The sequence below is a fragment of the Lissotriton helveticus genome, chromosome 5_1, assembly GCF_964261635.1.
Source record: "Lissotriton helveticus chromosome 5_1, aLisHel1.1, whole genome shotgun sequence".
NCBI classification, from domain to species: domain Eukaryota; kingdom Metazoa; phylum Chordata; class Amphibia; order Caudata; family Salamandridae; genus Lissotriton; species Lissotriton helveticus.
The window spans coordinates 1,894,087,701-1,894,112,792 of NC_136065.1; the positions used below are offsets into that span (position 1 = coordinate 1,894,087,701).

At 46.5% G+C, this 25,092-nt stretch overlaps 1 long non-coding RNA gene across 1 annotated transcript in view; it reads right to left on the minus strand.

The window, feature by feature from the left end:
- The window catches only part of LOC144753866 (uncharacterized), a 200,653-nt gene that overhangs the window by 29,984 nt on the left and 145,577 nt on the right, over nt 1-25,092 (minus strand). The window lies entirely within an intron of this gene.

Sequence of the window (25,092 nt, forward strand, 5' to 3'; positions counted from 1 at the left end):
CAATCCACCTCCCACGTTAGGTATGACTTAGTCAGGAATTTAGCAGACTTTAAATTCCTGCATTAATGCATAGCTTATGCGATTTCAAATATCGCTACCCCTGGTTGATCATATCGCGAAGCTGCCTTCGCAATATTTTCCCTGGTTGTTTTCACAGCCACGCCTAATTTGCATCTCATTAGCGATGCAAATTTAGGTGTGCTGGAAACGGGCCCTAAGTCAGCAGAACACGCGCTAGCGTGTCCCTGTTGATAAAGTGATAAAGTTATAGCCGCATTTCACCTGAAAACGGACGCTAAAGCAGCGATAAGTTTATCGCCAGCCCTTGATAATATGCCCCTGTATACGCTAAAGGTTATTCCCTTCAGATATATGGCGTGATCAGTTGAAATCCTGGATTCGCTTCAGAATGTGTTTCACCACCAGGCGGTCCACTTGAAACAGCCGAAGCAATGGCCAACACAAAGAGAATGTTAGATAGAAAATAAGAACAGAAAAAAACTTTATATGGTTAAAAAAAACACAGAGGAAATCCATCAGTATAAATATTGCCCTGTGACATATTGTGCATCCAGTGCACGCAATGAACCAAACTAGTGCTTCACCACAGAATGAGAGAATAATCCTTGGAATATGGGACCCCACCATTTCCACAGATTACTGGGCCACTGGATTCTGTGCAGTGCAACAAAGTCTTCATCTGGGCTATGCTGTGAAATGAAGACTGTTGTACAACTGTACATGGAACCCAGCCAGTCCCTCATACATGAAAACATTTGTTGTAGCACCGAAGGATAGAATATTATGGGAAGGTTGTGACTTTTTGTTTCATTTATATAGATTAAAATAAAGTGCCAGTGTCTATATGGTAAAAAGCGGCACGGTGCATCAGGTAGGGAAAACCACCACATCCCCAAATGCATGGTCAACCGACCACTTAGGCTACAAAAACAGATCCTTTGCACACTTTTAACATTTAAGCATGAAATAGCATCACTTGCAAAGCCTGATTGAGAAGGCAAGATGGCCGCGGGTGGGTTGTGGTGAGCAGTCGCACCAAAACCTCTCTCCCACCTGGACGCTACTACATGGAATAGCTGGGCACTACGAGGATAGTGCCAGACCCTCCGGATAGCCGCTGACCTTGTCCATATGAGAGGCGGATTCAGTACTCAGAAGTGCATGGTACTCAATCCTGACTATGGTTTGGTTCCTGGCCAGCCGACTACTAGCCAGCTCAGAAGTGATGTGCTGACTGAATTTGGCAGGCTTACACGGAATCTGAGAGCTCTCGCAGGTAGCCTGCTGCGGCAAATCAAGTACATTTCAGTATTTGATCTTAAGGATCTCAGCGACTCGTGGCGCGCAAAAATGTCACTAAGATCCGTGAAAATGAAGCCTAAAGAAGGTGTGGAGACCGGTAAACCAACCCTTGCTGAACCGGTGACACCCATTGCACCGAAGGTACAAATGCCGGCGAAGAACCCGGGTGCTATCAAGAAAACGACAGCGCCTCCTATAAGAAAGAAACTGGACCCAAAGGGAAAACCACTGGGCGGAGAGGAGTGCGCTACAGTGAAAGGGCGCACCAAAGTTGTGGAAAAGCCTGCGATCCTTAGGAAAGACAAAGGAACCCCCCTTAGGCAGCCCACCTTACCGGAATCATTTACCCGCCCGGTCAGCGCGGAGACGGCGGCCTTGGCAGCAGGGGCCCCTGGTGTGGCAGAACCGGGCCCTGGAGCTAGTCAGAGGTGCGTCCTCGAGGACGCAGCGGCAGTAGCAGCGACGGGAGCTGGAGACGTGGCAGACGCTGTGTCAGACGCCGAGCCGGTTGTTGCTAAGCAACCGCTTTCTGTGAGCCTCGAGCAGGTCGCTGTCAGGAACTCAGAGGAGAAGGCTCATGAGAATGCGGGACAGAGGGTTGTGAGTGCTGCCGAGCAGAGAGGGGTGGAGGAAACTCTGCATAGGACGATTACTCTGGATAAGGAAAGCGGTAAGGGGGAGCCAAGGGGGCAAGCAAATGCAGATATGCTGCAGGCAATCATGCAGGTGGAAGCAGAACTTTTGACTAATTCCCCTAATCCTACATGGGGAAGCTCGGTAAGCCTAGTATCGGGAAATGTAGAAGCTGGACACCCCAGGGAGAAAGAAGATGTAGGCTCACTGGAGGGGGAGCATTTCTACTCAGTAAATGAGGATTCCGATGGGATACAACAAGAGGGGGAGACAACAGATGAAGAGGTGGAAGAAGAGGCAGAGAAGGAGGAGGATGAAGACGAAGAAGGTTCATTGTCAGCATCTACCTCCTCAGGAACTGACAGAGGCAAAGACACTACACAAAGAAGGAAACAGACAAGGCGCTGCAGGTATGAAAAATCACCCACAAAAGGTGCTGAGAGGAAATTGGTTTGGGACTATTCGGCAACATCACAGACTTATCAGGAAGAGTATGAAACCGGTGCAAGACAAGATGATGCACGAGGAATGGTATTCAACATGTTGAAACAAATACAATCTGAAGCGAGATCTACAAGTCGCAAAACAAGACAAGACTTTAAGAAGATTCAAACAACGCTCCGGAAAACAAACAAGCTATACGAAGGCCTCTCGGGGAGAGTTGCTGAGGTGGAGGAAAGAACAGGCAAGATAGAGGATGATTTTCGGAGCTTTAGTGAATTTAAAACACAACAGGAAAGGAGGGCAGACGATTTTCTTTGGAAGATGGAAGATTTTGAAAATCGTCAGAGACGTAATAATGTTCGCATTTTGGGGGTCGAAGAAGGGCTCGAAGGGCAGGACCCTCGGGGGTTCATTGTCAAATTACTGAAGGGTGCTTTTCCTGAGTCCCAGTGGCAGTGGGAGGCAGAGATCCAGAGGGCGCATAGATTCCCCTTTGTCCAGCGTAAGACATACGGAGCCGAAGGAGGCTCTAAAGCGCCACTCCCTAGAGCAATATTAGTGTACGTTGGCAATTTTCTGCTCCGAGAAGAAATCATTCAGAAAATCAGACCTGACAGCAAAAGAACTGTGGAGGGGGTTACCTTCTTTTCGAGACCAGACTTTTGTCATGTGACAGTTGAAAGGAGATGGCGGCTTAGAAGTATGATCCCGCAGTTTCAGGCTCTAGGTTCAGAGGCGTACTTGTTATTCCCAGCTAGGCTGAAAGTGATTACCAAAGGTAGAGTCAGGATGCTGATGTCGGAAGTGAAAGCACAGGAGTTTATACAAGAACTGGGAAGGGAGAAGAAATAAGAAATAAGCGATTGATCTCTGCTAAACGGGCTGAAGGCTTTTCAAAGTAAATCTATGGTCCCCTGAGGAGAAATGTATCTGGTAGAATGGGGGGGGGCACTGGAGATGGTGGGAGAGGGGTGCGACTAACACAACCAGGAAGCGTCCACACATAGGTCATTGCTGACCTATTTGCCTGTAGGGAGGGGGATGGGGAGGGAAGGGGTGGGGAGGGGGAAGGGAGGGAAAAAATCAGTGGAAGGGTATAGTTTGGTTAGGCTTTGTAGCACACATTGATTGCATATATACTTTGGTGTTTATTTTGTTGAGTAGAGAAGGGAACGAAGAATTGTTTTTTTTTTGCTTTAATATACAATGTCATGTAAGCTAGTTTCTATAAATGTATGTGGGTTAAACGATCCAAGGAAAAGGGCGAATGTAGCAGCTTACATCAGAACTCTACAAGTAGACTTAGTATGCTTACAGGAAACGCATATAGAGGAAAAGCATATATTTTTAATGAACCAACTGGGCTTTGATGTATTGGCAGCTAGTAGGCAAGGAACTAGGACAAGAGGGGTTGCAATCCTGGGGAGAAGAAGAGATGTGGTAATTAAAAGAAAAAAAGAAGATCAATGGGGGAGATGGGCCATTGCGGAGTTATGTTTTAAAGGATTCAGGTTAACATTAGTAACAGTATATGGATCTACTGAGGATGATCCGGAGATTTGGCAATTTATAGATACAGAATTAGCACAGTGGCCTGAACCAGTGATATGCTGTGGCGACTTTAATTTAAATGACCCCACAAGCTCTTTCATGAATACAGGAGCGGTGTACAGTGGTAGAAAGAGAAAGGTAAATAGGGCTATTGCTAACATGGTCAACAATAATCTTCTGGTAGATCCCTGGGCAACGCAACATCCACTGTTAGATAGTAGTACTTTTTTTCTGCACCACATCATGTGTTGGTAAGATTAGATTACTTTCTAGTTTCAAGGTCTTTGGTTTCGGAGACACAAATTGAAAAACTACCAAGGATTATCTCCGATCATAGTCCATTAGTACTGACAGTGAAGGTTCCGCAGCCACAGAATAAGAGGTCAATATGGACCTTCGAGAGGAGTCTTCTCCAAGATGTCGAATATAGCAAACACATGGAAGGATGGATTAGGTTGTTTTGGGAGATTAACCATGGTACGGCCTCTATTGGGCAAACTTGGGATTGTTTTAAAGCTGGGTTTAGAGGGGAAACATTGTGCTATGTATTGACAAGACGCAAGAAGGAAAGGGTAAAGACTAAAACCATCCGGCAAAAGTTGAATATAGAGGAAGGAAAATTAGCTGCTGCAGTAGAATCCAAATCCAGTTTGGAACATATACTATTAAACTTGGTAGAATTGAAGGCAGAAGCTGTAGAGAGCTTTTCTAGAAAGCTTGCTGAAAAATATTTAGCTAAAAAAGAAGAAGCCTATGAGTGTAGCGAGAAAGTGGGACATATCCTTGCGGTCAAAGTTAGACAGCAGAGGGCAGCTGCAGAAATAAAAGAGATACTGGATCCACTGGGTGTCACGGTTACAGACCCGGATAAGATAAGAGATGTTTTTAGAATATTCTATGAAAAATTGTATGCACGGGAAGACACAGGGGGAATAGTGGAGATTAGCAACTATCTTAAGGATATAGTCCCAGCATCTATCTCAAGGGAGGAAGGAGAAATGTTAGAATCTAACCTAGGCTTGGAGGAATTTATTGAGGCATTAAGTAGTTTACCATCAGGAAAGGCATCAGGGCCTGACCAAATTCCGGCCGAGTTTTATAAAATATTTCGCGATTGTTTGTTGATTTATATGTTTGAAGTTATGTTATATGTACAACAAGGGGGGCAGCCACCGGATTCATGGGGGGGGGCCGATATAATTGTCATAGCTAAAAAAGGGAAGCCCTTAACTCTCCCGGGATCATACAGGCCAATTACACTGATGAATTCAGATGTTAAGGTATATTCAAAGATGCTGGCAAGGAGATTAGCAGGTTGTATTGAACATTTGGTAAGCCCAACACAACATGGCTTTATACCCGGGAAGGGTACTACACAGCATATTAGGACAGTGATTACTATGCTGGATGCTGCGGAGGTCACAGGCGACCCTATCTCAGCACTCTTTTTAGATGCCGAGAAGGCTTTTTATTATTATAGAGGCTTTTGTAGCGCGCTCTATTACTAAAAAGTATAGTATCCTGGCGCGAGAGAAAAGGGAGACAGATCATATTACATGCGGAGTTAGAGAGACATCCATTAGGCAGTGATGGTAAAAAGGTGGGTTTTAAGGCCTTTCCTGAACGCCATGATGGATGGGGATGTTCTCAAAAGAAGCGGAAGAGTATTCCAAGCTCTCGCTGCTCTGACGGAGATGGATTGGCCGCCGAGCCTGCTATATTTAAACTTTGGCACAGTCATTTGGTGGAGGTTGCTTGATCTAAGAGGGCGATTGGGAACATAAAGGGAAAATCTTTTTCTCAGATAAGCTGGACCCGTTTGATGAAGTGCTCGGTATGCTAGCACGAGGATCTTAAATAAGATCCTTTGAGCAACTGGGAGCCAGTGAAGATCTCTGAGGGGTTGACGGACACTAGATCTTCTGGGTATGTTGAACAGCAGCCTAACCGCGGCATTTTGAATTACCTGGAGGCGGTGGATCAAATAGGCTGGGAGTCCGCAGTAGAGGGCATTCGCATAATCCAATCTGGATAGTATGAGAGCGCGAATGACCGTCTCCTTGGCCTCTCTCGGGAGCAGAGGGAGAAATCTGCGCAGGGTTTTGAGGGTGGAAAAGCAGATTCCAGTGAGTTTTTTCAGGTGGTCCTCAAATCTGAGATTGTTATTAAACCAGACTCCTAAATTTTTTGCAGGTCCACCAATGGATTTGGGACATGGGAGATCGGTGGGCCAAAGGGAGTCACTAAAGTTATCTGGGAAGGAGCCATACAGCAAGATTTCCGATTTACTCTCGTTGCATTTGAGCTGGGCACACGCCAGCCAGCAGAAAACCGATGATAAACAGAATTGGACCCTCGACGTGTCCGAGTTGTTTTTGGGCCAGGTAAACAGAAGCTGAGTATCATCGGCATAAGCCATAATTTTGGCTCCTAGCTGTTCCGCAAGATAAATGAGGGGAGTCATATATATATTAAAAAGCAGGGGGCTTAGAGTAGACCCCTGTGGGACACCAGTAGAGAGTTTTTTGGGAGAGGAGGAGAAAGGAGGCATCCACACTTGCTGGGACCTGTTATCCAAGAAAGATGATAGCCAGCCAAGAGCGGAGCCCGTTATGCCTATGGCTGCTAGTCTGGTGAGTAAGAGGGAGTGAGGGACCGTATCGAAGGCGGCAGAGAGGTCCAATAAAATCAGAGCCGCTCTGCCACCTCCGTCCAGGCATTCCCGAATGGCCTCAGAAACCTCGACTAGAGCCGTCTCTGTGCTGAAAGCAGCTCTGAAGCCTGATTGCACAGGGTGAAGAGCTTGAGAGCTTTCCACAAATTTGTTTAGCTGTGTGAATGCAACTTTTTCACATATCTTTGCCAGGGCCGGCAGTAATGATATGGGCCGGAAATTGGCAGGGGCCTTCGGGTCTAGGCCATTTTTTTTAAGAAGTGGAAGCAGTTTGGCCTGCTTCCAGCATGCCGGAACAGTGGCGGTGGAGAGAGAGAGGTTGACAATATGTGTCACCTCTTGGCCGACAGTATTAGCCAGGCCCGCAAGGACTCTGGCCGGGCAGGGGTCAGCGGGGGATCCTGATTGTAGAGTAGCGAGAATTTTAACAACCTCTGTTGTATCCACTGGAGTGAAGAGAGTAAACTGGTCCGTAGAGATGGGCATAATGGGGGAAGGAATAGTCATTGAAGCTGGAAAGTTGTTACATACAGTAAGCAAGTCATCTTGGATTTTTGCAATTTTGTCCACAAAAAACACAGAGAGTTCTTCACACCATTTTTCCGAAGAGGCTAGAAGAGGTTGAGTGGCACAAGGGGAAACAAAGCTTTTAACAATGGCAAAGATTTCCCTGCTACTGTTGTTGGCCTTGGTTATGCGTCCGTTGTAATATAAACTTTTTGCTGATTTAATTGCTGCATAGTACCTCTTTTGAGCCGTTCTTAGTTCTTTCTTGGCCTCAGGGAGATAGGCTTGTCTCCAACGTCTTTCAAGTTTTTTACAACCTGATTTAAGATCGCGGAGAGTATTGGAGAACCACGGCTTAGAAGGGGTGGAGCGCACTCTACAGACACGACCTATTTTAGTTGAAGAAGCAACGCCGCCTTCAATCCATGAGTTGAATGAGCTAACGGCTGACTCAATTTCGGAGGGAAGTGTGGGGTGAGAGGTGTCAAGCTGATCGCAGAGCATAGCTATGTTAATTTTCTGTGTGTGAGCAGCAGAGTGATTGGACTCAGCGGGGCGGGACAGGGGCCAGGTGAACCTTATCAGCATATGGTCAGACCAATTTACTATCTCAGGGTCAGACATATTTATGTCGAAGTTGGTACATAATAGGTCAAGAACGTGACCCCCAGAATGGGTGGGAGCTTTAATCCACTGTTTTAGCTGGGCCATCGCCAGAGCATCGTTTAGCCGAACTGTGTCGGGTAGATCTAGCTGATCCACGTGAATATTAAAATCTCCCAGAAGGAGATATGTGGGGTATTTCAGGGCACGTGGGACTATCATGTCCTCTAGTGCCTCTAGATATTTTCCTGCGTGGCCAGGTGGCCGGTACACCAGAGATCCACCTAAGGTGAAATGTGCCCCCAGAGTGAGAGAGAAGTGGAGCACCTCTGCATCAACTGAGGGGCCCATAGGATCCAGAGACAGAGTCCACTTATCTCTAAAAATGGCTGCTATACCACCTCCTCTGCCTAAGGGGCGATCTTGTCTAATGATTTTAAAGCCAGGTGGAATAGCCAATTCAATCACTGGATTGCATGACTCATTAAGCCACGTTTCTGTGACAAAAAGGAGATCAAACTCATTGTCACTTAGCAATTCAGATATGTCATTGAAATGTTTGACCAGTGATCTAGCATTGATCAAACCAGCCCGAAGACATGTCGAATCGGTGGGAAGCTGGATATGAGCAGTTAAGGTAGGTTGAAAGCGAAATTTGCATGCCTGGCAAATACGCTGAGATAAATCAGCCAGGTCCCAACAATGCAAGCAGGGGCAAGAGTTAGCACTACATGTTAATAGATACTCACGAGTGTAGGTGACACGCGACCGATCAGCGACTGGGGGAGCAGCAACAGGGGGGCTGGCGCTGGCCACGTCCGGGACACGGACGGGCGCAGACGGGCTTGCCTTAGGCGCGCCTTCAGCGCGCAAACGGTGCTCCCGCTGCGCTTGCGTGGGACACACATTTATGGAGAAAGAGAGTGGGCGTGGCCTATCGTGTGGGCGTGGCCCCGCGTTTCCCAGCGATGGCGTCCGTGTGCCGATTCCCTTCCCAACAGCGCTAAAATCCGCTGAATGTGGGTGTCTGCTTGGCAGGGGAAATAGTTGGAGTGGCTGGGGGTAAGTGCACAAGTTTAAAACATACAAGTTATTCACAGTTTTCAATTTTAAAAAAAGCGAGCGTGAGGACACCTCCGGCTTTCCGCCTCAGAGGTCAATCAATTCTATGGCCGGCGCTTTTACTCAGCGTTTACATAGAATGGGCGGTGGGCGTGGCCTATCGTGTGGGCGTGGCCTCGCGTTTCCCAGCGATGGCGTCCGTGTGCCGATTCCCTTCCCAACAGCGCTAAAATCCGCTGAATGTGGGTGTCTGCTTGGCAGGGGAAATAGTTGGAGTGGCTGGGGGTAAGTGCACAAGTTTAAAACATACAAGTTATTCACAGTTTTCAATTTAAAAAAAAAAAGCGAGCGTGAGGACACCTCCGGCTTTCCGCCTCAGAGGTCAATCAATTCTCTTTTGATAGGGTCGCCTAGGGATATCTGTGGGAAGTTATGAAGTGGTGTGGTATCGGGCCAGGATATATACTTGCCATAAAAGGCCAATATAGAGACCCGGTTGCAAAAATCAGGGTGAATGGAGGGCATTCGGATTTAGTGCATATTCAAAGAGGGACTCGGCAGGGATGTCCGTCTTCTCCACTGCTTTTCGCCCTATACATAGAGCCACTACTTCGCAAATTAGAGGCAAACCCTGTAATTCGGCCTATGTCATTAAATGGGTGCACTATGAAAACTCTCGCCTACGCCGATGACGTGGCTATACTGACTCCGAATCCGGATACAGCCATAGGGGGAGTGGAAGTAGAGGCGCATGGCTTTGGGCGGGTCTCAGGATATAGCCTGAGCAAAACCAAAACTCAGATTATCATGAATAGGTTTGCAAGTAGTCACGATAGCAGAGTGGTAAACAGTGCAATATATTTAGGGATTGATATTTCTGCAAAATTGGATGAATTAGTCGAGCGTAATATGGAGCCACTGATAGTAAAGGTAAAAAGCGACTTGGAGAGGATAAATAACTTGCACCTTTCTTTGGTCGGATGCACGAATGTGTTGAAAATGATGGTCCTACCTAAATTTTTGTACCTATTTAGGTCAATACCCCTAACCTTTGAGAATAAATGGTTTAATACGTTGGAAAGTATAGCTAATAGATTTATCTGGGCCCAAGGAAAAACCCGTAGAGCTTATAAATTCATTACTTTGACAAGGGATAGAGGGGGTTGGGGTGCACCTGATTTTAGACTGTATTACTTGGCTGCTGCTCTCCAATATATGCAGGGACTAATAGGAGGAGGCGGGGGGCTATCAAAGACTAATAATATGTCAATTGAAGCTTATACACTAGTATTAGGGCAAAATACAGAAAATTGTTTTCTGTACTTTACGGATTTGGGCTTTCTTAGAAGACAGGCATATAAGACTCTTAGGGCGGCACTAAAAATCTGGAGCTCCTTTCTTAAAAAGACGGGTATGGGTAGGTTCAATAGGTACACCAAAATCTTTAAAAATAAATCATTCCCTGAAGAAATCTTTGCTGATTCCGTAATGGCGGGCTGGGAAGTCAAAGGGATACATCAAATTGGGGACTTAATGAACTCAGAGACGATTGTACAATTTGAGGATCTGGTAAATGTATATAAAATAAATAGAAGGGACTTTTTTAAGTACCTTCAGATCAGGAGTTTTTTAAGAAATAAACAAGGAGGGCCGTTGGGTTTTCAACCTAATGAATTGATGGAAGGGATAACTACGGGGCAGGAATATTCCATTAGGTCGATATATGCTGCGTTGGCAAAAAATAAAACGGATGACTTGAATAAGCATAGGGATAAATGGGGGGAGAGAATAGAGGCTACTCCCGAATCCTTTAATGAATCACTGGAACTAGGTCGGACAATGCTCTGCTCTGCCCCCTTGCAATCCCAACATTACAAAACGCTATTCTCGCTGTACCACACTCCAGCTAGGATTGCAAAATGGGGGGGTACCGAGGGTATCACCTGCCCCAGATGTAATTCCTCTGAGGCAGATATTTTCCATATGTTTGCTACATGTCCCCAGTTATATACTGTAGTTAAGGATATTGAGCATTTCTTAGGCAACTCATTAAGGATAAAGATAACTCTTACAGTAAGCTTAATTATGCTGGGAGTCGATGCGGGAAATGCCCAACTGGATACCAACGATGCAATGTTTCTCTTTATGGTTGCTGCTGTCTTTAGATTAATGTTAGCCAGAGTATGGCTGGATAAGAATCCCCCATCCATGCAAGTATGGTTATCAAATCTTATTGCTATACATAATCTAGAAAAGCACGTATATGCAAGAAAAGGTAGGGTGGGGAGAGCGCGAGGTATTAAAATCTGGGGACCCTTGGAGAAGTGGAGAACAGGGATAGGCTGATAGGCTGATAGGTTGTGCTGATGATCTACTAGTTTGTTTTCATAAATGCGGCAATGTGTTATTTTGGTACCTTGATGTATTGGTTGTTTTTCTCTTGAGCTTATTTTGATTTAATTTAAGTTTCCCTTTTACTATTGTGAGATGAACAAATGTAAGAAGAAAATGTTGTATTCTTTTAAGATGTGTGCTTCGGTTTTGAAGTTCAAAATAAAAATATTTAAAAAAAATAAATAAATAAGCATGAAATAGCATCTATAAATCACAATACGGCTAGAATATTATGGGAGGGTGGTGACTTTTTGTTTCATTTATATAGATTAAAATAAAGTGCCAGTGTCTATATGGTAAAAAGCGGCACGGTGCATCAGGTAGGGAAAACCACCACATCCCCAAATGCATGGTCAACAGACCACTTAGGCTACAAAAACAGATCCTCTGCACACTTTTAACATTTAAGCATGAAATGGCATCTATAAATCACAATCCGGCATGTCTTGTATTTATCGTGGTCATTTATTCTGGTTCGTCTGTAAGCGAAGTAGTTTCTGTACTTCACTCAGTTTGTTTCTTAGCCAACACGTGTTTTGTCGCTGTTACATGGGATTACCCTGCGACTTCTTCAGGGCTAATGTCCGTGTCCTGAGTTCTTTTATTTTCACTGATACTTCCAACCTGAAAAGGGTGTCTGTAAGTGGAGTACCAATGATGGAGAAGTCGTTTCCATGGTTAAACTGTTTTCTTTTTCTTTATGTCTTTATTTTCAGTAAGCGCGTAAGGTTGCAAAATGACAACCAGATGCCGAGTCCTGCAAAGTTGTGGAGGTTGGATATCACAGCTCCGGCGTGACACCGTTCGTGTTCGTTCTGGTTAGCAAAGTGAACAAATATGCTTTTTTCCAAATACTCCCCAATATTTACAACAGACCCAACTAACATTTTATTGAGTAGCACAGTTTCTCAATGTGATTGATTGTGTTGATTGCACAGATATTGCCATATGACCCCCCTCTGCAAATAAATGTATTTATAGAAACAGGAAAAACACACATTCACTCAATGTACAGGTAGTGTGGGATGTCTCATGCATCATAACTAACCTTATAGCTAGATTCTCAGGCAGCACACATGACTCCTTAATGTTCCACCACAGTGGAATAAATAACCGTCTGTCTCAGGGTGATTGGGCGATGGCTTTCTATTTGGTAAGAGGATGGCAAACTCAATTCATACAGTGTCCAATAGTATGTTTCTAAACTGACTTAATAGTTTTTCCCTTTGAGACAGTGCATATGCCTTGCGCTCTTGGGCACTGAAACAATACTTGCATCCAAGAACGAGAAGTGGAAGGCAATAAAACAGGGCACATAAGACAACGCGCTCAATAATTGAACATACGTTTGGAATACTCAAGTCTCGTTTCTGATGTCTCCACAAAACTGGTGAAGCTGACCAAAAACCTGTTGTAAAATAATTGCCACATGTGCCATCCTCCACAACATGGTCATGAGGAAGAGTCTTCACAGCATCAACATAGAGCCAGATACAGACTCAGATGATGAACTACCACCACTACACATTCAGCAGGACAGGACACATGCAGCAGAAGGTCGAGCTTGATGCACAGAGATCCCAGACAACTATTTTTCAGGTAAGAATGATGACCATTTCTAACAAATAGACAACACATATGAAGTTAATGTTTTTGCATGACTGAAAGATAACCTTTTATTCAGGTTGTAACAATGTACTTCTTTATCATCAACTTTATCCTTATAGGATTCTTTTTTTAAAACAAAGCAACTCAGTATGTGAATGCAAACATAAAGTAGTCACATAAATCAGTGTCTACAAAAGCAACTTTTTACAGCCACTGGTGTTGGTCGCCTTCTCAGAAGGACTTGGCTGTGAAGGTGGGGATATATCGGTGTGTCAACATGTTCGCCTTGTACAGCATCCATTGTAGCACCAAGGCTAGAGCCGTATTCACTTTCATTTGGTGGCAAAATGTTAGGGACAGACAGGTTATAGACACATAACATATAGATGTTTTTCAGAGCTGTGGTTACTTGGACCAGCCTACGTGCAACATATTGGCAGCAGTGCCCCTTGTCATTTTTAGATATTGATTGTTCTCCTGAAAAGAGAGGTGTGGCTACTGCCAATCGATTGATAGTTTTAATGAATGCATCATAGGGTGCTATGTGCTGCATGTGCCTGCGTCTTTGCATACTTTACTCCTTCTTAATGGCAGCAATCTAACTGCCTTGTCCTTTCTGAAATTGCAGCATTGACTGTAACATGCTTTGCAGATGCATAATAACAGTTTTTATATTTTTTGTTTACAGGCGCCGTACTGTGAGGATGGATTTCTCTCGCCAAACAATTGAGAACTGTCTGCCATGTCATCCAGGACATTATCATTGTGGACTGTTTGTGGACTCTATGTTGTCTGTGTGCACAGACGAAGTTGTGTTCCTGCCTTGTGTTAGCTCCTCATCACCTTCCTGGAAGTTTGGTAGTGGTGACACATTTGACCACCTACTAGTTGGAGTAGGAGTAATGGGCGTATGTGTAGCAATTGTGCTGTATTCCATTTCCACGTGTGTCAATTGTTTCATCAAAATCAATGATTTCAGACACGTCTTGGGAATGATCTGTGGAAATGTATGTTTATAGTTATTGTAACTGAATGGTTAATAAGTTTGTGTAATATATTGTTGAAAATGTGATTTATGTGTTTGTGACGAGGAGAGCATACATAGATATGTGTAGTTTTATTATCAACACATAGTACACCATATAACTAAGTTGTACGACAACTCCCATAATGCAGTGCCAAAGTACAGCAAACATCTCAATGGAGTTTTGTTAGTTAAGATGTTGTGCTTGAGGACTTACAAACACTATTTTACAATAAGAAATTAAAAGGAAAATGACTTAACATGGCTGCAGTCTGCAGGATTGGAGGTTTAAATGTCTGACACTCCAACTAAACTTTCAGGTTCAAATGTCCCCTCAATCAGTGACTCCATTAGAGTGGGAGGAGGATGTTTGGAGGGTCCACCACCTGTGCCACAAGCTTCAGCCATCCTGCTGTCCATCTTCTCTTTGGTGCGGGATTGTAGGTCTTACCAGTGTTTCCTGTATGGTTCTCTGCTTGACACCATGAGAGTAGACTTTCTCCAGGATGGTGTTCCATATTGTTATTTTCTGGGCCTCTGGAACAGAAAATGATGCTTTCCCTCACGTTCCCCTGTTATCAACTCCACCTCCTTCTCAGAATATTTGACATTGTGCTCATTTATGCTGCCTTGTACCCTCATTGTGTGTATTTTCTGCCCGCTTTCCCACCACATACTGCCCCTGAGGCCCCCCCCTGACCCAGAGGCTCCCGCCTCCCTGCCTCCGCTCCCATCCCCCTCCCCTTCTTATGGAGACCGCTGCTCAGTCGAGCAGCGGACATGCGCGGAGACGTGCCTAAGGCAAGCCCGTCTGCGCCCGTCCACACCTGGACCGCGTCCAGCCCCAGATGCCCTGGCCCCTGCAAGCACCACGGCGCCAAATGACGCTACAACGCCAACAACCTCCACGCGCTCAATGCCGGCCAATCCTCCACCTGCTTCCAGGCCACCCCGAAACTCACCCATGGACCCTTCACCTGCCGCAACTGCAGCTACACCAGCCAGCGAACACCTGCACGACCTGCTCTTCCTACCAAATCAGGCCACACCCACCTCAGTTGCATACTCCTCAACACTCGCTCAGTCCACAAGCACGCCGTCGAACTTTGGGACCTCCTTGATTCATCCTCCCCGGACGTCGCCTTTCTGACAGAGACCTGCATGAACGCCGCATCAGCGCCCGACATAGCCATAGCCATCCCGGACGGCTACAAGATCACTCGCAGGGACCGCACCAACAAACCAGGAGGGGGAATCGCCATCGTCCACAGGAACACCATCAACATTTCAACCAAGACCTGAGACTCCCTCAGCATGGCCGAACACCTACACTTCCAGATCCACGCCAATCACAACACCACCCTCAGAGAAACCCTTGTTTACAGACCCCAGGGACCCGACCACAGTTCAGCGACTCCATCGCCGACCTCATCAGACTACATCCTCCAGGGGATGTATGTCAGTACAACGCGATCTTTTAGATCACGGTACTTGACATCGCAGGTTTTACAACGCAAGTCGTTACAACGACTTGCGTTGGAGGGCGCGGATTTAGGAATTTTTTAATTTTATATTCCAACACCAGTCCCCGTAACAGTAGGGAAGGTGTTGGACTATAAAATTAAAACATTCCTTATCCCACAGCGCCATCCAGCGCAAGTCGTAGTAACGACTTGCGTTGTAATAGCTGCGGGGAAACGGTCGTGCAGTGTAAACACCGCGTTGTAAACGACGTTTCCCCCTCCAGAACGCCAACGACAGCAACTCCACAACCCTGATCGATAACCTCACCAACCTCGGACTCAAACAGCTCGTCTCAACACCCACCCACTCCGCAGGACACACACTCCACCCCATCTTCTTCGCCAGCAACCACGTCACCTCCAGCCACACAACCAAACTCTACTGGACTGACCACCACTGCATCCATTTCTCCTTAGAGAAACACACCGCGCACAACCAACCGCAATGACTCCCACACCGCAGTTGGAATAAAGTCACCAAAGACCAGCTCCTCACCACCCTCGCTTGAGACCCTCTGTCCGAACCCCCGGACACCAACGAAGCAGCCCACAACTTCAGACAGTGGATCGACGACTGCGCCAACACCCTCGCCACATTAAGAAACCCTCAAACAGGCACACTGACACAAGAGCCATTTGGTTCAACGCCGACAACTCAAAAAGCAGTGGCGTCAAGGCCAGACACCAGACAACCATCCAGCCCTCGTGAACGTCAGACGCAAGCACCACCAACTCATCTGAACCGCCAAAAGAACCTCCTTCAAGGAAGGCATCGACAACAACGCACACAACAGCAAAGAGCTCTTCAACATCGTGAAAGAACTCGCCTCCCACAGCTTTAGCTCCAACGACATCCCGCCATCACAAGAACGCTGCAACTCCCTGGCCACCCTCTTCCACTGCAAGATCGCAGACATCCACGGCAGGTGCGACACCCAGACACGGACCACAGACACCGACACCACTGACTCACCGCCTACCATACACACCAACCTCCTGCTCTCCTGGAACAACATCAACGATGAAGACACCAACAAAATCATGAACTCCATCCACTCCGGCTCACCTTCCGACCCCTGCCCCCACCACATCTTCAACAAAGCAAGCTCCATCATCGCTCCCCAACTCCAAAAGATCATCACCAGCTCATTCGAGACCGCCACCTTTCCGGAGAGCTGGAAACACACCGAGATCAATGCCCTACTTAAATAGCCCAAGGCGAACCCAAAGGACCTCAAGAACTTTCAGCCCATCTCCCTGCTCCCATTCCCAGCGAAAGTCATTGAGAAGACCACCAACAGACAACTGACCCACTCCCTAGAGGAGAACAACATCCTGGACTCCTCCCAACCCAGATTCTGCAACAATCACAGCACCGAAACTGCCCTCATCGCTGCCACCGACGACATCAGGACCCTACTGGACAATGGCGAAACCGCGGCCCTATCCCTCCTGGACAACTCGGCCACCTTCGACACCATCTACCATCACACCCTGCGCACACGCCTCCACGACGCAGGAATCCATGACAAAACCCTGAACTGGATCTCCTCCTTCCTCACCGGCAGAACCCAGAGAGTCCGACTCCCGCCATTCTGATCCAAGCCACCACAATCACCTGCAGCGTACCCCAAGGATCATCCCTCAGCCGGACCCTTTTCAACATCTACATGGCACCTCTGGCCAACATCGTGCGTGCACACCACATCAGCATCATCTTGTACACCGAGGACACCTAGCTGATCCTCTCCCTCACCAAGGACTCGGCCATCGCCAAATCCAACCTCCAAGAGGAAATGAAGGCCGTCGCAAACTGGATGAAGTCCAGCCATCTGAAACTGAATTCCGACAAGACGGAGGTTCTCATCCTTGGCCCCACCCCCTCCGCATGGGTCGAGTTCTGGTGGCAGGCCACGTTGGGAGCCGGCCCGACACCCACCAACCATGCACGCAACCTGGGGTTCATCCTGGACTCAACGCTCTCCATGACCCAACAAGTCAACGGCGTCTCCTCCTCCTGCTTCAACACCCTCCTCATGCTCTGCAAGATCATCAGATGGATCCTCACCGAAACCAAAAGAACAGTCACCCAAGCCCTTGTCAGCAGCAGGCTGGACTACGGCAACGCCCTCTAAGCTGGAAACTCCAGAAAAGACTCCAACTCCAGAAACTCCAGAAATGACTCCAACGCATACAAAACACCTCTGCATGCCTCATCCTCAAAATCCCTCATCACAGCCACATCACCACCCACCTAAGAGACCTGCACTGGCTCCCGGTATTTTTATTTTTAATTTTTTTATTATTTACTTGAATTTTATATAGCGCAGGCTAGACCCAGAGGTATCAGAGTGCTTTACATGAGGACAAATGAGTTACAAGTTACAAATAACATCAGTTTTAGGGTTACAAAATACAATTACATATTAAAAACAATGTTACATGGTAGGAGGGGGGGGACAGAGGAGAGACGAGGAAAACAATGTCCAATGTCCGGCTGGGTAGGTGACGGCCGAAAGGGTGAACCAAAGCCGATCTCCTCAATAGCTGTCTAGGCAGCTCCACCGGGTATCAGTCATATTGCTCGGTCTCTGCGGTCAGGTTCATAATCACAGTTACTTAGAAGGTCTGGAGTTTAAACCCGGGAGGATGGAGAGAAGTGAACTGCAGACGGATCAAAATTCCTGGTTATCCCCCAGGGACGACCAGGGCTGGCTTGTTCAGCAACCTCCCCTCCCCACCGGTGTACCTGGAGAGTTATTGTGTGATTGTGAGAGGAGTAGCAGTGCACTGCAGCAAGTGTGACCCCAAATCATTTGCATCAGCCACACTGTGGCCAATTTCCACGCAGTGCATCTGCCATTTTATAGACCGGCATCGTGGACTCAGACCTCCCACGGCGCTATTTGTCCATCACCCAGCATTGTGCAGTGCTTCCACCGAAGTAACCCCCAGTGTCCAGGCAGCTCCGGCACATAATGAAGGGTGATTAGAGTTTACTGGCCATGGTGCTGTTCTTAACAATATCTCATCACGGTCCAATGATGTCACGCTATCATTATGGGTGAGGGGATCTCGTGGAGGAAGGATCGTGCAGGGGCTCTCTAAGGCATCGCCCGATACTGCCCGCGGCAGTTTTGCGGCCCCCTGTTTGGAACCGACAATCTGCTGGTGGTGTCTGCACAATTTTCGCGCCCCCGGCTGCCTATTCCTGCTCCCGTCAGTGCTTCCCAGTGCCGTCCCGGCTCACGAGTCACCAGCAATGCGAGCGGGGGGGTGACGGCTTGAAATACAAGTTCAGGCATGTGTGTTCCATTTGTGGGGGGGACCCCCAGCAACAGACTGCAAGAAAGGAAGGGGATCCAGCCACACCCACCACAAGACGGAAAAGAGAAAAAGTAGCCCAACTAGACACAAGGCCTGGGAGTTGGTGAGGGATGTGGAGTTGGCTAGGTCCCCCATACATATTCACAGGTTCAGACAGCAAGACAATGAGTATGACACAAGGAGGATGCAAGGATACTGAGCGAATGTTTCAAAAAAGGTTTTAGAATCCCATTTAAAGACGCTATTGCACCCAAAGAAGCTAAGAACCTTCGCTCAGCACTCGAGCACCCGAAGGTAGTAAGAAAGAAAATCAAGAAAAAGAGGGAGCTGGGGAGAATGTTAGGCCCCTTAGAGAGTGGTGGAGCACCGGGCCTGGTCATATTGATGCTTGGCATAGTGTCCAAGAAACAGCTTAGGCAATTCAGGCTAATTCACACCTCTAGTTCCCGGGGGGGGCTCAGTGAATGATGGGATCAACCCAGAGGACTGCGCAATGGGGTACGCTTCCATAGAGCATGTGTAGGAAGCTGGCTCTGTATATACTATACCAAAGTAAGTATAGTGTGCACAGAGTCCAGTGGAACCCCAAAGGTAGTCAGAGGTCAAAGTAGATAATACCTTACTCTTTATCTGAAGTAGTGTGGGCGAGCAGTAAGGCTTTATCAGAGGGAAGTGTTAAGCATTTATTGTACACACTCAGGCAAGAAATGAGGTAACTCACTCAAAGACTGAACCCAGACCAATTTGTTTGTATAAAAATATTATCTAGTTGTATTTTATTTTCTAGTACCAAGCCAGGCCTGGTACTGGTAAGTATAATAATACTTTGCAAGAACAATGCAGTTTAAATACAGTTTGAATGCAGTTGAATGCTATTGGATTGGTTAATGTTAAGGCATTTGTTTATAAAACAGTTTGAATAACTTTTCAGTTACTTTTCAGATTACTTTTTGAGTTACTTTCTCTACTCAGTGTGATATACCTAGCCATCACACTGGGACATTTCCTAGAGGAAAGGTAAGTAAATCAGTTTTTGTACTTTTGCAGTTTCTTAAGGTTTCATACAAACCAACTCCACACACAACAATTTTCACAAGAAAGCAGTCAATGCAGTCCTATGGGAGAAAACAATGTGATTGACTTAACGGTAAGCACTTAGGTTTGGGAGTGGGTTTCGGAGGTTAGAACCAGGATCTCCCCGGGGTCAAGGATGCACTCTCAAAGCACCTGAGCGGCACTAGGGCGGCCAGGTGCAGAGTGCTGAGGCCCAATGTTATCCAATGGGGGATAGGGTGCCTCCGGTTGGTGGATGCTCATGAGCAAGCCAAAGGTTGGGGGATCCAATTTAGCACCTACAGCGGCGCTGGGGCAGTCGGGTGAAGGGTGCTGTTTTGGCGTTGGGTGCCCTGTTGTTTTCAAAGGGGATACTCCGGTTGCAACATACACTGCAGGCTCGGGGAGGAAGATCTTCTGGAGGCGACCACCAGTTGGAGAGGTAGGCTGGGATGTCTTGGGATGCCAGGACACCATTGGTTGGGCCACCCAAGGCCGTGGGACGTTGGGTACAGGGGAGTCTTTTAGCATCTGGTTTTTCTTACCGGCTCTGGTCGGGGAGATCTTCCAGAAAGGGGCTGCAAGCGTCAGTTGGAGACTTGAGGTAGGTCAGGGATCACCCGATCCAGGTCAGGATCACCGAGGAGACCTTCTCGGGGTGTTGGGCCACTCGAACTCGGGCTGCGGGCGTCGGGTGCAGACTCCCAGATTTGGCCAGAGTCTGTGGGTGAGCAAATATGGTGCTCACGGGAGACAAAGTCTGGTTTGGAAAGGCAGGGCAGGTCCTCCGGGTTCTTGGGGCTGCTGGCTGCAGGACACATCGGGATTTCACTGTAGTCAGTCGAGGTTGGGACAGGCCGGGAGGGCTGGGGCAAAATCATTTGGTGTCCTCCTCTTCTTCCTAAGCATAGCTCTTCGGTCTTTTATCTTCTTATTTCTTCTTATCTGAGGAGGAAAGGTTCAGGGTTGCCCCATAATACACATTTTAAGGACATTATAGGTAGATACAGGTTGGGACCAATGGGTCCATTTGTTGGGGTGGGTACACCCCCTATTATACCACCCTCCAGTGGGAGGGGGTATAAGCCTCACTCTGGTTGGCTGAGTCCCCCAATCTTCAAGATGGCGGGGACTAAGAGTTGTGCTTCACCTAGCCTCCCTCACCTGAGGAGTGGGGTTGGCAAAGGTGGGCGCACCTCTCCTCAAAAGTTGGTTTTCCTGTCGGTTCTCCTGCCCAAAGTGGGGGTCAGAACCGGTGGAAACCGGTTTCTGGGAGCAGTAAATGCCTGGGGTAGCTCACAAAGGCGGCATTGCTTTGAAGCTTCCCCTTCACGGACCCTGCCAATCCTGGGGGAGAAGGCTTGGCACCTCGTCCCAGGATGTGCTTTGTTTCATGACCCCGAGAGCAGCAGGCTCTTGACCCACGGGTCCAGAAACATGTCTGGTGGTGGAAGCTGGTGAGCAGCCACTCAGCCAGGACACTAGAGTTATGTCATTTTTCAGAGGACATCTCTAGGATGCCCTCTGAGTGCATTTTTCATTAAATCCCACACTGGCATCAGTTTGATACCAAGCTTCCCAGTTTTCAGGAAAGCCATTATGGTGCTGTGGAGTTCGTAATGACAAACTCCCAGATCATATACTATTTATGGCATTACTGCCTTTACAGTGTCTAAGAACTGACTTAGACACTGTAGGGGTACAGGGCTCATGCAGCTGTACCCTCACCACTGATATGTGCACCCAGCTAGAGGGGTGGCTTACCTATGCCATGGCAGTAGATTGTAGGCCTGGCACACAGGGGTGTCGGCCATGTCGACTCTTCACTTTGTTCCGCACCAAAGCATGCCGCCTGCAATGGCAGTGTGAGTGTGTAAAGGTACAGGGCCTCAAAGGGTGGCACAATAAGTGCTGCAGCCCTTGGAGGCCTTCCCTGATCACAGTGCCCTTGGTACATAGGATCATTTTACAAGCGGCTTACATGTGGCCAAAGAGTTGCCTATTGGGTTTTGCAGCAGTACAGTTTGGGGAAAGAACATAGGCCCTGGTTGGCAGGAACCCAGGGCACACAAAAGTGGGGGGCAACCATGCAAAAAGGGTCACTTTCCTACAGGACATGATAGAAATTGTACACACAACAGGATGGGTGGCCCTGATGACAAAAGCGCACATTGAGTCGGCATTCACATTGCTCCCGGTAACCCAGAAATCTACCATCTCCTGGGATTCAAGTTTGAGGGGAACATGTATTTTGACAAAGTGTTACCCATGGGGTGGTCAATATCATGTGCCTATTTTGAGCGTTTCAGCATCTTCCTTTAATGACCCCACATAAGTGACACCCAACAAGAGGCTGGGCAGGAAGGAGCTCCTGACTCGCATTCGGAGAGATTTAATAGAGGTATCAAAATTGTCTGGTCAGAGATTATACCAATGCAGAAATGGAGGGGCACTTGTTCGACAGGGCTTCAGGATAAGTCACGAAAGAAATTGAATGTGGCAGTGAAAAAGTTCTGCATTGCAAATGGGTGGGAGAGCATCATACATAGCCTCATCAATCACCAGAAGCCAGAATACTTCCACAGAGAAGGGGGACACCTGTCCCCAGTGGGGTCAGAGGTTTTCTGGGCCAATCTATGGGCAGCCATGAAACTAGAAGGCTGCAAATGAAGGGACAGGAATTTTGAGGGAGCCGCCCTCAGGCAATGAATCGCAGATGGTGTGGCAGAGATGAGCACAAGGATGATAGGTAAGCCACACCTGACATGGCAGGTGGCAGGACACGCTACTTACCTTAGAATGCCTTACGAGAAGGTAAGACAGTCAGAGGAGGGGGTACATGATGCAAGGCACTCGCAGCCTAGGTCTGCCAAAGGGCAGGATGCAATGAATTATCAAAGGTAGCGAGTTAAGCCTACAAAGTTTAAAAGGAGTGCTCCCCCACACAAAAGAATAAACAACAGCTCGGACTCAATTTCTCACAAACCATTGGATTGATTTATGGATAGTTGATGTATGATTGCCAAGTAGTGACAGGTGATGATGCATAAAGTGAATTATGATTTTACAGATTTTTCTTGCATCATAAATATGTCAGAAGTGATTTATGATACACCTAATAAAGTACACGGAAGGGGCACATGCTGTACATCAAAGTTGAATAAACTGTGGCTAATACTTCCAACCTTCCAAGAGAATTACGAGTATCATTAATAGGGAGTGGGCCGAGTGCTGCGATTTCTGCTCTGGCCCCTCCATCTACCTGCGGGTGCAGGGCTTCTCCCCATCATTTGAATTGCCTATGAGCCAGTGTCATCCCTCTTATGCCTTCTCTTCAATGTCTACATACTAGCTTAGCTGCACAGGTGATGTTAGGTGACCTTCCACATGTCCACTGACAACATACAAATTTATTTTCAATTGTAGAATGGGGCTGTGACTCCCACCAAGATCACTTCACGACTGGGCCACATGTTCCTTGGATGAGGTAGCTCGTTCTCTGCATGAATGGAGAGGTTTTTTCAAAGCCGACCAATTGCTCTCTAGGTAATTTTGTTGGTAAGTGCTAAGAGTGTAATTATGCATTTTCCTTTGTCCATCACACCAACCACAAAGTCACATTGAAGTGATCCCTCATTCTGGCATGACTTGATTATTGTAACATCATCTATTATGACAGGTGACATGGAGCAAGTCTTTGCAAAGTTGATAAGTTTTCAGAACCAGAGTAGCAGATTTTGCCTTAAGCTTGATAAGCTGCACCTGATCAAATCCATCCTGACATCAACCCATTGGATCCACACCACGATGAATTTTAAGGTCCTATGTCCTGCCTTTAAAAACTTTTAGGATACTGGGGCAGACAGAGGCAGTTATATGTACAAAAAGTGGCACCACACGACTTTGTCCCAACTAGAGCCTTCACTCTAGGTTTGCCCATCTGATGAATCAATGATCATTCTAGAGGAATGTTTTGGGCAGTTAAAGACCCAGTCTCTGAAATCCTCTTGGGTGAATTTAAACTCGATTTTTAAATATGATTTTTTGCATGTTGCCATTCAATTACCAGAAACATTCATTGATAAGTATACTTTACCACATGTTACATGTAAATACAGAATTATAATTATTATGAGACTTTGCAGCTCAATAAACATGTTGACATGGAGTATCAGACAATTCCTACACTTAGAAAAAAACATTAATCACCACTTAACAAAACAATGAAACAGTTGTGTGTCTATATCAATAATTTCATCACAGAGAGTGCGTGCATACATTTTAATAAGCCTCCCCTCCTCTGGTGCGAGCTAGAGGATAGCCATCTACATTTGGGAATGAAATAAAATGTACTTTATTTTTCTGCAAATTACCTTGTGTCACAAAATGTACAGGTTCTAAGACTGACAGAAAAAGCTAAACTGTAACTGTGTTTAAATACATTTGTTTAATAATGGGTGCACCTAATTGCCTTTGTGCCTTGTTCAGAAAGTGTTTATACACAGGTATATATCACCCATTGTTTTTTAAGTTTGAACAAGCTTTGTTGAATTGTTATGGCAATAATGGTAGATACTAAGGGGCTTATGACGTACCGGTGGCCCAAGGTGCGTGTATATAAGCCCCTAAATATATATATCTATTTAAACAAAAGTTAACAAAACCAATGTAATATTGGGTATGTACTTGGAGATAAAAAGGAAAATAAAACAATAGAATTATAGAACAAGTATATAAATCTAAGTTGTAGTAGCTTACATCTGTAGCAAGTTAAAGTTTGTATTTTGTGGGTTATGGGGAGAGGAGAAGAAGAGAAGAAAAAGAAATAAGAGGACGAGAATAGAGTAACATTCGGTTGTTTCCAAAGTTAAATATCACCCAGATGAACCTGTAACTTTTAATGCGAAACATGCAGAATTCTAATACATGTGTCTAGACAGGGTGCAGCGAGAAAGCAGGAATCAGTGCCTAATTTGAGCAAGTGGTTGCCAGTGGGGCCACGGTAAATATTTTTGGAGACTGTCACTTATTTCCTGCATCAGATGTTTACTAAGTGCAAGAGAGGGAAAAACACACAGATCAGAAAGACGGAGGAAGGGAAAGACAGCAAAACTATCACAAGCCTGCAAGAGCGAGAAAGAGGTGTAAAGAGTGTCTGGTAGTGGACTAAAGACTACCAGCCTTGGTGTTCGGTGTGCCAACATTTGATTGCACCGGTCACCGGCTTCTGAGCAGATCTTCAAACACCAGCACTCCTTAACAAATTAACCACTGGCAGGAATGCAAACAATGGAGAGACACACATGCATATGCTTCTCAGATAATGATACCTTTAAAGTTGTATCATGATTACTATTTCCTCAGTT